At 43.2% G+C, this 10,630-nt stretch overlaps 1 long non-coding RNA gene across 1 annotated transcript; it reads left to right on the top strand.

The window, feature by feature from the left end:
• The first annotated feature begins 671 nt into the window (after nt 1-671).
• On the top strand, nt 672-10,332 carry LOC116980918. The gene is made up of 3 exons (XR_004414101.1): nt 672-817; nt 7,731-7,738; nt 10,322-10,332. It is a non-coding gene; the product is annotated as an uncharacterized LOC116980918 (long non-coding RNA).
• The last annotated feature ends 298 nt before the right edge of the window (nt 10,333-10,630 follow it).

Genomic DNA, 10,630 nt, shown 5'->3' with positions numbered 1-10,630 from the left:
TAGCCTTGCCGAGGCAGCATGAGGTGTAAATGGAGACAATGGAAGGGATGGTGGTTTGTGTGATGGTCTGGGCTGCGTTCATATTTCTCTGCAATTTCTTGTAGTCTTGGATGGAGCTGTTCCCAAACTATGCGGTGATGGGCAGATAGACACAGACACTGGGAAGGGAAGAGACCCAAGCAACTATCATTTAGTCTTCCTTTTCCATAATAAGAGCAGCATATGCAAGTCCTTCACCCTTAATTTTCCGTACACTTCAAGGTTGAGCCAGTCTCTATTTGAGCACAAACATTGTCAGCCGCATGTGTGTTCCCCTGCTCAAATTATATCTGATGCTTTAAATCATTATTTTGCACAGATTCTCACCCAGATATCTGTAAATAATCAAATTGAGTATCCTTGTTAGTATCCTCCCCAGCAAATAAGCAAGACATTCTAACTTGACTTTGCCAATCATAGAACATAAGATCATGTCATAAGTGATAGGAGCAGAATTAGGCCATTCGGCCCATCAAGTCTACTCCGCCATTCAATCATGGTTGATCTATCTCTCCCTCCTAACCCCATTCTCCTGCCATCTCCCCACAACCCCTGACACCAATCAAGAGTCTGTCCTAAAAATATCCATTGACTTGGCCTCCACAGCCTTCTGTGGCAACGAATTTCACCGATTCACCACTCTCTGACTAAAGAAATTCCCCCTCATCTCCTTCCTAAAGGAACATTCTTTAATTCTGAGGCTATGACCTCTGGTCCTAGACTCTCCCACTAGTGGAAATATCCTCTCCAAATCCATTCTACCAAGCCTTTCACTTTGGTAAGTAATATAGCAACGTAGAACATAGAACAGTAAAGCACAGGAACGGGCCCTTGTATACACTGAGTGTGACGTCAAGTTAAACTGATCATATCAGCCTGTACATGAGCCATATCCCCTCTATTCCCTACACTTCCATGTGTCTATCTAAACGCATCTTAAACGCCGCTATCATATCTACCTCCACCACCACTGCTGGCAATGTGCTCCAGGCCCCCACCACTTTCTGTGTGAAAATCGTACCCCATACATCTCCATTAAACCTATTCTCTATTTTTTCGACATTTCCACCCTGGGAAAACGGTTCTGAGTGTATAACCCATCAATGCCTCTCATAATTATATATACGATTATATTAAAGCCATCCATTATTTCAAACCCAGCAGTAATCCAAAATGTTTATTGCTCCTGTTAAACTAATGCTAATTGAAAAATCTGTACTTTTATTTCCAGAATTTTCAATGGCTATATTTAATGAATTCTTAGATACATCCGTTAGATAAATGAACATCAAATGCACATCATTTGTAAGTTATAAGCATAATCAAAACTTAAAAAGGATTTGAACAAAAATCATTTCCAGCTCATTAAGGTAATTATTGCACACATTTTGCACTGAAGGCATAACCTATGTCGGGAAGGTACAGGAGCAAAAGTGTTGAATTTCTGCACGATATTACCTAGGTCATAATTGGAATATTGTTAGCCATTCAATATTTTGCTTTAATGAAAGGATTTCAGAGCAATTTATAGTGTAGCAACAATTCATTGCAATAATACCAGGAATTAATTAGACAAATGCATAAATGAAATGCTGAAAATGAAAGATCAAATAAAGTTCGGAAATCTAATGCAGAAAACCTATGCCCTTCGATCACACCCTTTTCAAGACTTAACAGAGGCAGGATTGGAGGTATATTGTACTTTTATGGATAGTTTGTCCTTTCCTTTTAACAAGAATCTGATTTTCAACTGTTTTCCAAGCTTCGAGAAGGTTGGCAGGTGAAAGGATGCAAAATGGCTGACCAATTATATAGTTCAAAAGTTCCACTCCGCCATTCAATCATAGCTAATCTATGCCTCTTAGTCCCATTTTCCTGCCTTTCCCCCATAACCCTAAACACTCTATCTCTGCCTTAAAAATATCCACTGACTTGGCCTCCACAGCACTCTGTGGCAATGAGTTCCACAGATTAACTACCCTCTGACCAAAGAAGTTCCTCCTCACCTCCTTTCTAAAAGAGCGCCCTTTAATTCTGAGACTATGACCTCTGGTCCTAGACTCTCCCACCAATGGAAAGATACTTTCCACATTCACTCCATCTACGCGTTTCATTATTCTGTAAGTTTCAATGAGGTCCCCCATCAACCTACTAAACTCGAGCAAGTACAAGCCCAGTGCTGTCAAACGCTCAGTTATAGTGAGTTAGCGTTATAGTTATAGTTTTACTTGTGACAGAGTAGGAATCAATGTATATCGCTTTAACTTTGTGATTCCCCCAAGACATGCTTCCATCGCCAACTCTCCCAATGACTGCTGACACCAAAAAGACTATGACCAGTCCGATCTCCTCCTTCAAGTTCATGATCTCCAATTCTATCCTCACTCCTCATTTGTCTTCATTTTTTCTGTCCTTTCTGATCTCACCTTGACATACAAAGTTCTGCAAACACCCACCCCAGGATAACCCTTCGTAATCCCAACCACTTGAACAACACTCTCTCTCTGAAAAGGGTCTCCTTCCAAAACGTCACCCATTCCTTCTCTCCAGAAATGCTGTCTGTCCCGCTGAGTTACTCCAGCTTTTTGTGTCTATCTTAAGTTTAAACCATCATCTGCAGTTCCTCCCACACCTCTCTCTCTCACTCACTCTCTTCTCCACTGTGTTAAATTCCAGACATAATTCTTCACTCCAACTCAAAGTCTCGACTGTGAATTTCAGAGCGAGTCTACGTTTGACCATATCAAATAAGTTGTCTGTTGGCCACTTGCTGATTAATAGTTAGCTGGAGAAAGCAAGAGTAGCAGTCATTTTCTTACTTTAGATCTCAGTAAATCATATTTAAATTAATCATAATTAAATTGTATGGTGGTTTACCTCAATTGTATTCTATTGAAACAGAACACAATAGGGGTAAACATCTATCTTGGACAGAGTTTAGCTTAGTTTAGTTTGTTGTCACGTGTACCGAGGTGCAGTGGAAAGCTTTTTTGTTGTGTGCTATTCAGTCAGCAGAAAGACTATACATGATTACAATCAAGCCGTCCACAATGTACTGATACAGGAGGAAGGGAGTAAAGTTTAGTGCAAAAATAAAATCTATAAAGTCAGATTAAAGATAGTCCGAGGATCTCCAAAGCGGTAGCTGGTAGGTCAGGATCGTGCTTTAGTTGGTGATAGGATGATTCAGTTGCCTGATAACAGCTGGGAAGAAACTGTGAAGAGAGTTGAAAAATGGCATCACCATAGTAACTATTTGATATAATAGCTCTTGACATAGAATAGAATATGTATATCGATATTTAATACAGTCAATGTGATGAATTTATAAATATTCATGTGATCTTTATCCTAATCCATTATTTAATTATTTGAATCTAACTACCCTCCAGTTATTGATGGGTAACAACAGGCATGGTGTTTAATTTGATAGGAATACTTAAATGAACCATTCATTAACTAAGCTCTGAAACAGCCAGATTCATATAAATTTTCTACGGGATTTAAAATAATTGTTATCTTATTCACCAGGAGCATGGAAATATAAAAATGGAAATAGTAACGTTTTACCAATGAGTACCAATGTTAGGGCGGCATGGTGGCTCAGTGGTAAAGTTTCAGCCACAGGCCCGAGTTCGATCCTGACCACGGGTGCTATCTGTATGGAGTTTGTACATTCTCCCCGTGGTTGCGTGGGTTTTCCCCACATGCTCCGGGTTCTTCCCTCACTATTGTATGTTTAAGAAGGAACTGCAGATGCTGGAAAATCGAAGTTAGACAAAAATGCTGGAGGAACTCAGCGGGTGAGGCTGCATCTATGGAGCGAAGGAAATAGGCGACATTTCGGGTCGAGAACCTTCTTCAGACTGATGTGGGGGTAGGAAGAAGAAAGGAAGAGGTGGAGACAGGATTGTATGTTAATTGGCTTTGGTAAAAAATTGTAAATTGTCCCTCGTGTAGGGCAGTGCTTGTGTACGGGGATCGCTGGTCAGCGTGCCGAAGGGCGTGCTTCCATACTGTATTGCTAAAACTCATCTTAACTATTAGGGCTGTTCAGGGACACAATGGCACAGCAGTAGATTTGCTGCCTTACAGCACCAGAGACCCAGGTTCAATCCTGACTATGGGTGTTGTCTGTATGGAGTTCATATGTTCTGCCTGTGATCACATGGGTTTTCTCCGGGTGCTCCGGTTTCCTCCCACAGGCCAAAGATGTACATGCTTGTAGGTTAATTGGCTTTGGGGAAAATTGTAAATTGTCACTATTGTGTAGGATGGTGTTAGTGCGTAGGGAGTGATTGCTGGTTGGCGTGCACTCGGTGGGCCAAAGGGCCTGTTGCCACGCTGTATCTCTAAAGTCTGAAGATTAATGTATCGATAGGAGCTGTTTTAACTTGTTTCTCTGAGGAGAGTGCTTGTTGCTTCAGGAAACATTCTATCTCACCAGTAGAACGTGGTAACTGGCAAGGGCAAAGGACCAAACTGCCTTCAGCAGATAGAGCAGCTGTTTCAAATAGTCGCTGGCCAGTAGACAATAGAATTTGTCCTGCCCTCACTAAGCATCCATCTGCTTGCTTTCAAATTCTCTCTTCAAGGGCAACAACGAGCATCCAGAAGAAAGGAAGGTCTTACATCAATTTTCACATCCTTGTTCTCCCTGAGCTCAATAAATCGACCCTCACATTTTTGCTTATCCTTGTTGGGTTTTACGTGAGGCACCAAATGAATTCACAACAAGATCTCACAAAATAATGGATCTTCCTTTAAGGGCGGTGGTGGCACAGCGGTGGAGTTGCTGCCTTACAGCGCCAGAGACCTGGGTTCGATCCTGACTACAGGTGCCATCTGTACGGAGTTTTATGTTCTCCCTGTGACCACGTGGGTTTTCTCCGGGTGCTCTGGTTTCCTCCCACACTCCAAAGACGTACAGGTTTGTAGGTTAAATGGCTTCGGTGAAATTGTAAATTGTCCCTAGTGTGTAGGATAGTGCTAGTGTATGGGGATTGTTGGTCGGCGCAGACACAGTGGGGAGGAGGGCCTGTTTTCATACTATATCTCTGAAGTCGAAAGTCTAAAATTCTGTTATGAGACATCACAGACAAACAGCTGCATGCTAGAACCCTGAAATAAAATCTCAGTAGCCCAAGTAGCAACAGTAGAAAAATAAACTATTAAAATTTCTGGTCACTTGTTTCTGATTAAAGCTCATTGGCATGGATCTTGCAGTGTTTGTTGAGGGAAGGATACTCATCAAGATACCAATAAATCGCCCCAACTAAAGCATTTTATTGCATGGTTTGGGAACAGCTCCATCCAAGAACGCAAGAAATTGCAGAGATATAGCCCAGACCATCATGCAAACCAACTTCCCTTCCATTGACTCCATATACACTTCACGTTGCCTCGGCAAGGCCACCAGCATAATCAAAGGACCATTCTCACCCCGGCCACTCCATCTTCTCCTCTCTCCCATCAAGCAAGAGATGCAGATGTTTGAAAATGCATATATCCAGATTCAGGATCAGTTTCTTCCCAACTGATATCAGGCAACTGAATCAACGGGCATCTGTAAATTGTCCCTAGTGTGTAGGATAATGGAGTGACTGCTGGTCAGCGTAGACTCTGGCTGAAGGGCTTGTTTCCATGCAGTATATCTAAACTAAAATTAAATACTAATTTATAATAAAACTGATATCTGTTACCATTTGCAACCTCAGAATATCCCAAATTGTTTCTATCTGTGTTTTATTGGGCAGCCATGGTGTCAGGGGAACCCCTGCCATTAATGAAGCCACCATTTAGAGAAAGACACATCACCACTATGAAATTGTATGCATTCAAAGTAGCAAAGGTGCTGTAGAAACAAGGAACCACAGATGCTGGTTTACAAAAAAAGACACAAAGTATCATTAACCTCACAATGGTGCTGTCCTGATAACAATTGATGGATCATCGATCATGGACCAAAATTCAATTTGGCAAAATTGTAATCATGTACAGTCTTTCCACTGACTGGTTAGCACGTAACAAAAAGCTTTTTCACTGTACCTCTGTACACATGACAATAATCTAAACTGATGCAGAGCCTCAACCTGAAATGACAACTTGCACTTTGCCTCCACAGACGAAGCCTGACCCACTGAAATCCTCAAGCATTTTGATTTTGCTCCAGATTCTGGCATCAGCGGTCTCATGCATTCAGTCTGTGTAAACAGCCTTCAGGGCGAAGTGTGTTCATGTAACCCCTTCAGTCTTCAAGGTTAGCCTTGATTCGCTTCATGGAAACGCTGTCTTCTAAACAAAGCTTACGGTCCTTCACGGCAGAGCCTCAGCCTTGGATTTTTGATGAGTGAACTGGTCCAGTGCTGTATTTAAAGGACAGCTGATGCCAAAAAGAATCCAACATTAACAATATTTCTCAGCCCAAAGTAAAAAGCAGGATGTGGAGAAAGGAAAATGACGAGAATAAAACCAAAATACAAAAAAAAAGAAAAATCTACTTAGTTAGATTACATTAAGAAATGAAAATAATAAAAGATGACAGGTATTGGCAAATTAATGGAGTACAGAGGAAGAGGATGAGCAAAATGCATTTGAAAGACGGAATTATTAATGCAGATATTTTCATAGTTTAATAGCACAATCACACAGCTCCTCCTGATGTTAGACTAGCATTACTGCTGCAATCTTAGGTGCATTCTCTGCAACACTATTTCTGAATCAAGATCAAATGGAAGATGGTTATTTTACAAACTAGAGATATTCCTGCATTTCCCTGCATAAGAATTAATGCAACAATATATTCTGGAAGCAAGCATAATATTGAAGTGACATGGTGACGTTTCAGCAGATGCAAAAATGGAACTAGTGTGAACGAGTTTAGTTTACTTTAGTTTACTTACAACATGGATACAGGCCCTTCAGCCCACCGAGTCTGCGCCGACCAGCGATCCTCATACACTAGTAAATTGTCCCTACACACTAGGGACAATTTACAGAAATCAGAACCTATATTGGAGGCAATTTAATTGCCTGGGGGTGTTCCAAAGTGCTTAACCTACAAACCTGCATGTCTTTGGAGTTGGGGAGGAAACCGGAGTACCCGGAGAAAGCCCGCATGGTCACAGGGAGAACATACATTCTCCATACAAACAGCACCCGTAGACAGGATCGAACCCGAGTCTCTGGCGCTGCAAGGCAGCAACACTACCGCTGTGCTATTGTGCCGCCCCTATTGGTTAAGTGATCAATGGTCGGTATGGACTCAGTGGGCCAATGGGCCTGTTTCTGTGCAGTATCTTTAAGCTAAATTTAAAACTAAAACATTGCCAATGTGAAGTCCATGAACATATGGGATCCCAAAAGGATAAATCAACTTGTTGTCATGCTCACCCAAGTATGGAAAATAAAAATATCCATGTAATTGTTACAAGTGACCACTGAAGGGTGCTTTCTTCATATTGAAGACATCTCCAGTGTATTGAATGGTATTCAGCAAAATGGGATAGTCTGTTTAACAGATAACTAAAAGGGAAGGCTCCAAGAAGATACTCATGCTTAACGATGACAGGGCCCAGAATGTCGATGGAGTTCAATTCAGGTAAATGCAAAATATTGCATTGTGGAATGACAGACCAGGGCAATGCGTATATATTAAAGGGTAGGGCCTTGGTAAGTGCTGTAGAACAGAGACTTAGCAGTGCAAGTAAATACATGCAGTTGCATGAAGATGGTGACTCAGGAAGACAGGGTGGTGAAGAAGGCGTTTGGTCGCTTGCCTTCATCAGGGTATTGGGTATAAGATATTGTTAAGGCCACATTTGGAGTACTATGTACAGATCTGGTCATCCTGCTATAGGAAGGATGTTATTAAACTGGTAAGAGTGTAAAAAGAGATTTAAAAGAATGTTATGGGTCTCGAGGGTTTGAATTATAAAGAATACAATAAAAATAGGCTGTTTTTTTTTACCATGGAGCATAGGAGGCTGAGTAGCGACCTCATAGAAGCTGTATAAAATCGATGGGCATAGACCAGGTGAATAGCTGGGGGGTTTTTTCCCCAGGATCGGGGATTTTAAAACGAGAGATAGGTTTAAGATAAGAGGGGAAATATTTAAAAGATTTTCCCACACAGAGGATGGTGCATACATGAACAAACTGCCAGAGGAAGTGGTAGAGGTGGGTACAATTATGACATTTACGACGCTTAAAGATATTTAGACAGGCACGTGGAAAGGTTTGCAGGAATAAAGAACAAGCACGGGCAAGTGGGATAAGATCAGATATGCAATTTGGTTTTCATGGATGAAAAACAGAACAGAGAACAGTACAGCACAGGAAGAGGCCCTTCGGCCCACAATGATTGTGCCAAACATGCCAAGTTAAACTGAACTTAACATGATGTCAAACTAAAGATATAGTAGACACAAAATGCTGAAGTAACTCAGCGGGTCAGGCAGCATTTCTGGAGAATGAATGGACGACGTTTAGGGTCGATACCCTTCTTCAGTCCTGAAATATCACCCATTCCTTCCCTCCAGAGATGCTGCCTGTCCCGTTGAGTTACTCCAGCTTTTAGTGTCTATCTTCGGTTTAAACCAGCATCTGCAGTTCTTTCTTACCCATGATGTCAAACTAAGCTGATCTCATCTGCCTGTACATGGTCCATATCCCTCTAATCCCTGCACTTCCATTTGCCTATCTAAAAGCCTTTTAACCGCCATTATCATATCTGTCTCCACCATCACCCCTGGCAATACATTCCAGGCCCACACCTCTCACTGTGTATAAAATTTGCCCAGCACGTCTCCATTAAACTTTTCCCTTCTCACCTTTAGATGAAGGGATTACAAGTAACATTAGCAAATTTGCCCATGACACTCCAAAAGCAGTGTGAACTGTGAGGAGGATACTATGAGAATCCAGGGTGACTTGGACAGGTTGGGTGAGTGGGCAGATGCATGGCAGATGCAGTTTAATGTGGATAAATGTGAGGTTATCCATTTTGGAAGCAAAAACAGGAAGGAAGATTATTATCTAAATGGTGTCAAATTGGGAAAAGAGGAGGTATAACGGGATCTGGGGGGTCCTTGTTCATCAGTGAATGAAAGTAAGCATGCAGGTACACAGAGCCGGATTTACCTAAAGGCTTTGTAAACTGAAGCCCAGGGCCTGAAAATCTAGGGGGTCTCCGGCCAAGGCCAGGCTCGAAATTAACGGTTGCCCGGATGCCAATGGCCACCTAACGTCCCGCCGGGCAACATAAAAGTCTTGTCGAAGGTACACAAAATTGCTGGGGAAACTCAGCGGGTGCAGCAGCATCTATGGAGCGAAGGAAATAGGCGACGTTTCGGGCCGAAACCCTTCTTCAGACTCTGGGTCTTCAGGGTCTGAAGAAGGGTTTCGCCCCGAAACGTCGCCTATTTCCTTCGCTCCATAGATGCTGCTGCACCCGCTGAGTTTCCCCAGCAATTTTGTGTACCTTCGATATTCCCGCATCTGCAGTTCCCTTTTGAACATAAAAGTCTTGTCACTTGGCCCGGCTTGGCAAGCACCCGGGGACACCTGCCGTTCAACTCTGAGTGGGCCCCCCCCTCTATCTCTCTCCCTGTCACTCTCCGTTTCCACCCGCCATCCGTATCCATGTCCGGGCCGCCGGGTCTCCGCTCTCCGCCCGCTCCTCAGTCTGCCGCCACGGCCGGCCGCCTTGCACATGCGCACTGCCACGGCAACTGGTTGGCGCTAGGCACTTTCTCCCTCGCTTTGAATTGTGGGAGATCTGGCCGCCATTGCTGTCCGGTCGCCTTTCTCGTATTCCACCTCTCCACCAATTCCAATATTGGTGGCCAGTGGGGGGGGCTTTCAGGAGCGCTAGTATGGGTATTGTGGGCTGAAGGGACTGGTTTCCAGAGGGCTGGTATGGACTTTGTGGGCAGAATGGATTCTTGGGCTGGTGGCTCAGTCACTCAAGCCTGTTGTGTTGGCAGCTCACTCACTCACGGCTGGTGGGCTGGTAGTTGACTCACGTCTATTCCTTGAAATTCCATTTCAAGCAGGGTGCAAGGCCAGCAAATTCAAGTGCAGTTTCTTACCACTTCAAGCAGGGTGCAAGGCCACCAAATTCAAGTGCAGTTTCATACCATTTCAAGCAGGGTTCAAGGCCACTAAAGACAACGAGTCGTGACCTCTCCCTCCTCCATCTTGCAGAGACTGAGCCACACCCACACTCCCTCCCCCTCCCACCAGGAGGGGCGTGGCCTTCATGGGGTGATTGACAGGAGAGTGAATCTCAACATTTTTTAAACACAAATAACTTTTATTTTTCATCGATGGGAAATTTCGTCGGCACCTGATGAGCGGAGGGGGACTCAGTAAAATGGCCAAAAATCACAGCTGTACGTGGTAGCATTTTTTCTAAATTCAATACAAAGCACAAACAGGAAGTGATGCAATAGATGAGGTTGGAGGAGGTGCAGGTGAACCTCTGCCGCACCTGGAAAGACTGCTTGGGTCCTTAAATGGAGTCAAGGGGTGAGGTAAAGTGACAAGTGTAACATTTACTGCGATTGCAAGGGAAAGTGCCCGGAGAGAG

This window comes from Amblyraja radiata, chromosome 14 (genome assembly GCF_010909765.2).
Source record: "Amblyraja radiata isolate CabotCenter1 chromosome 14, sAmbRad1.1.pri, whole genome shotgun sequence".
NCBI lineage: Eukaryota > Metazoa > Chordata > Chondrichthyes > Rajiformes > Rajidae > Amblyraja > Amblyraja radiata.
The sequence above is the reverse complement of the archived record's forward strand: the minus strand, read 5'-3'. Positions and strand labels throughout refer to the sequence as shown.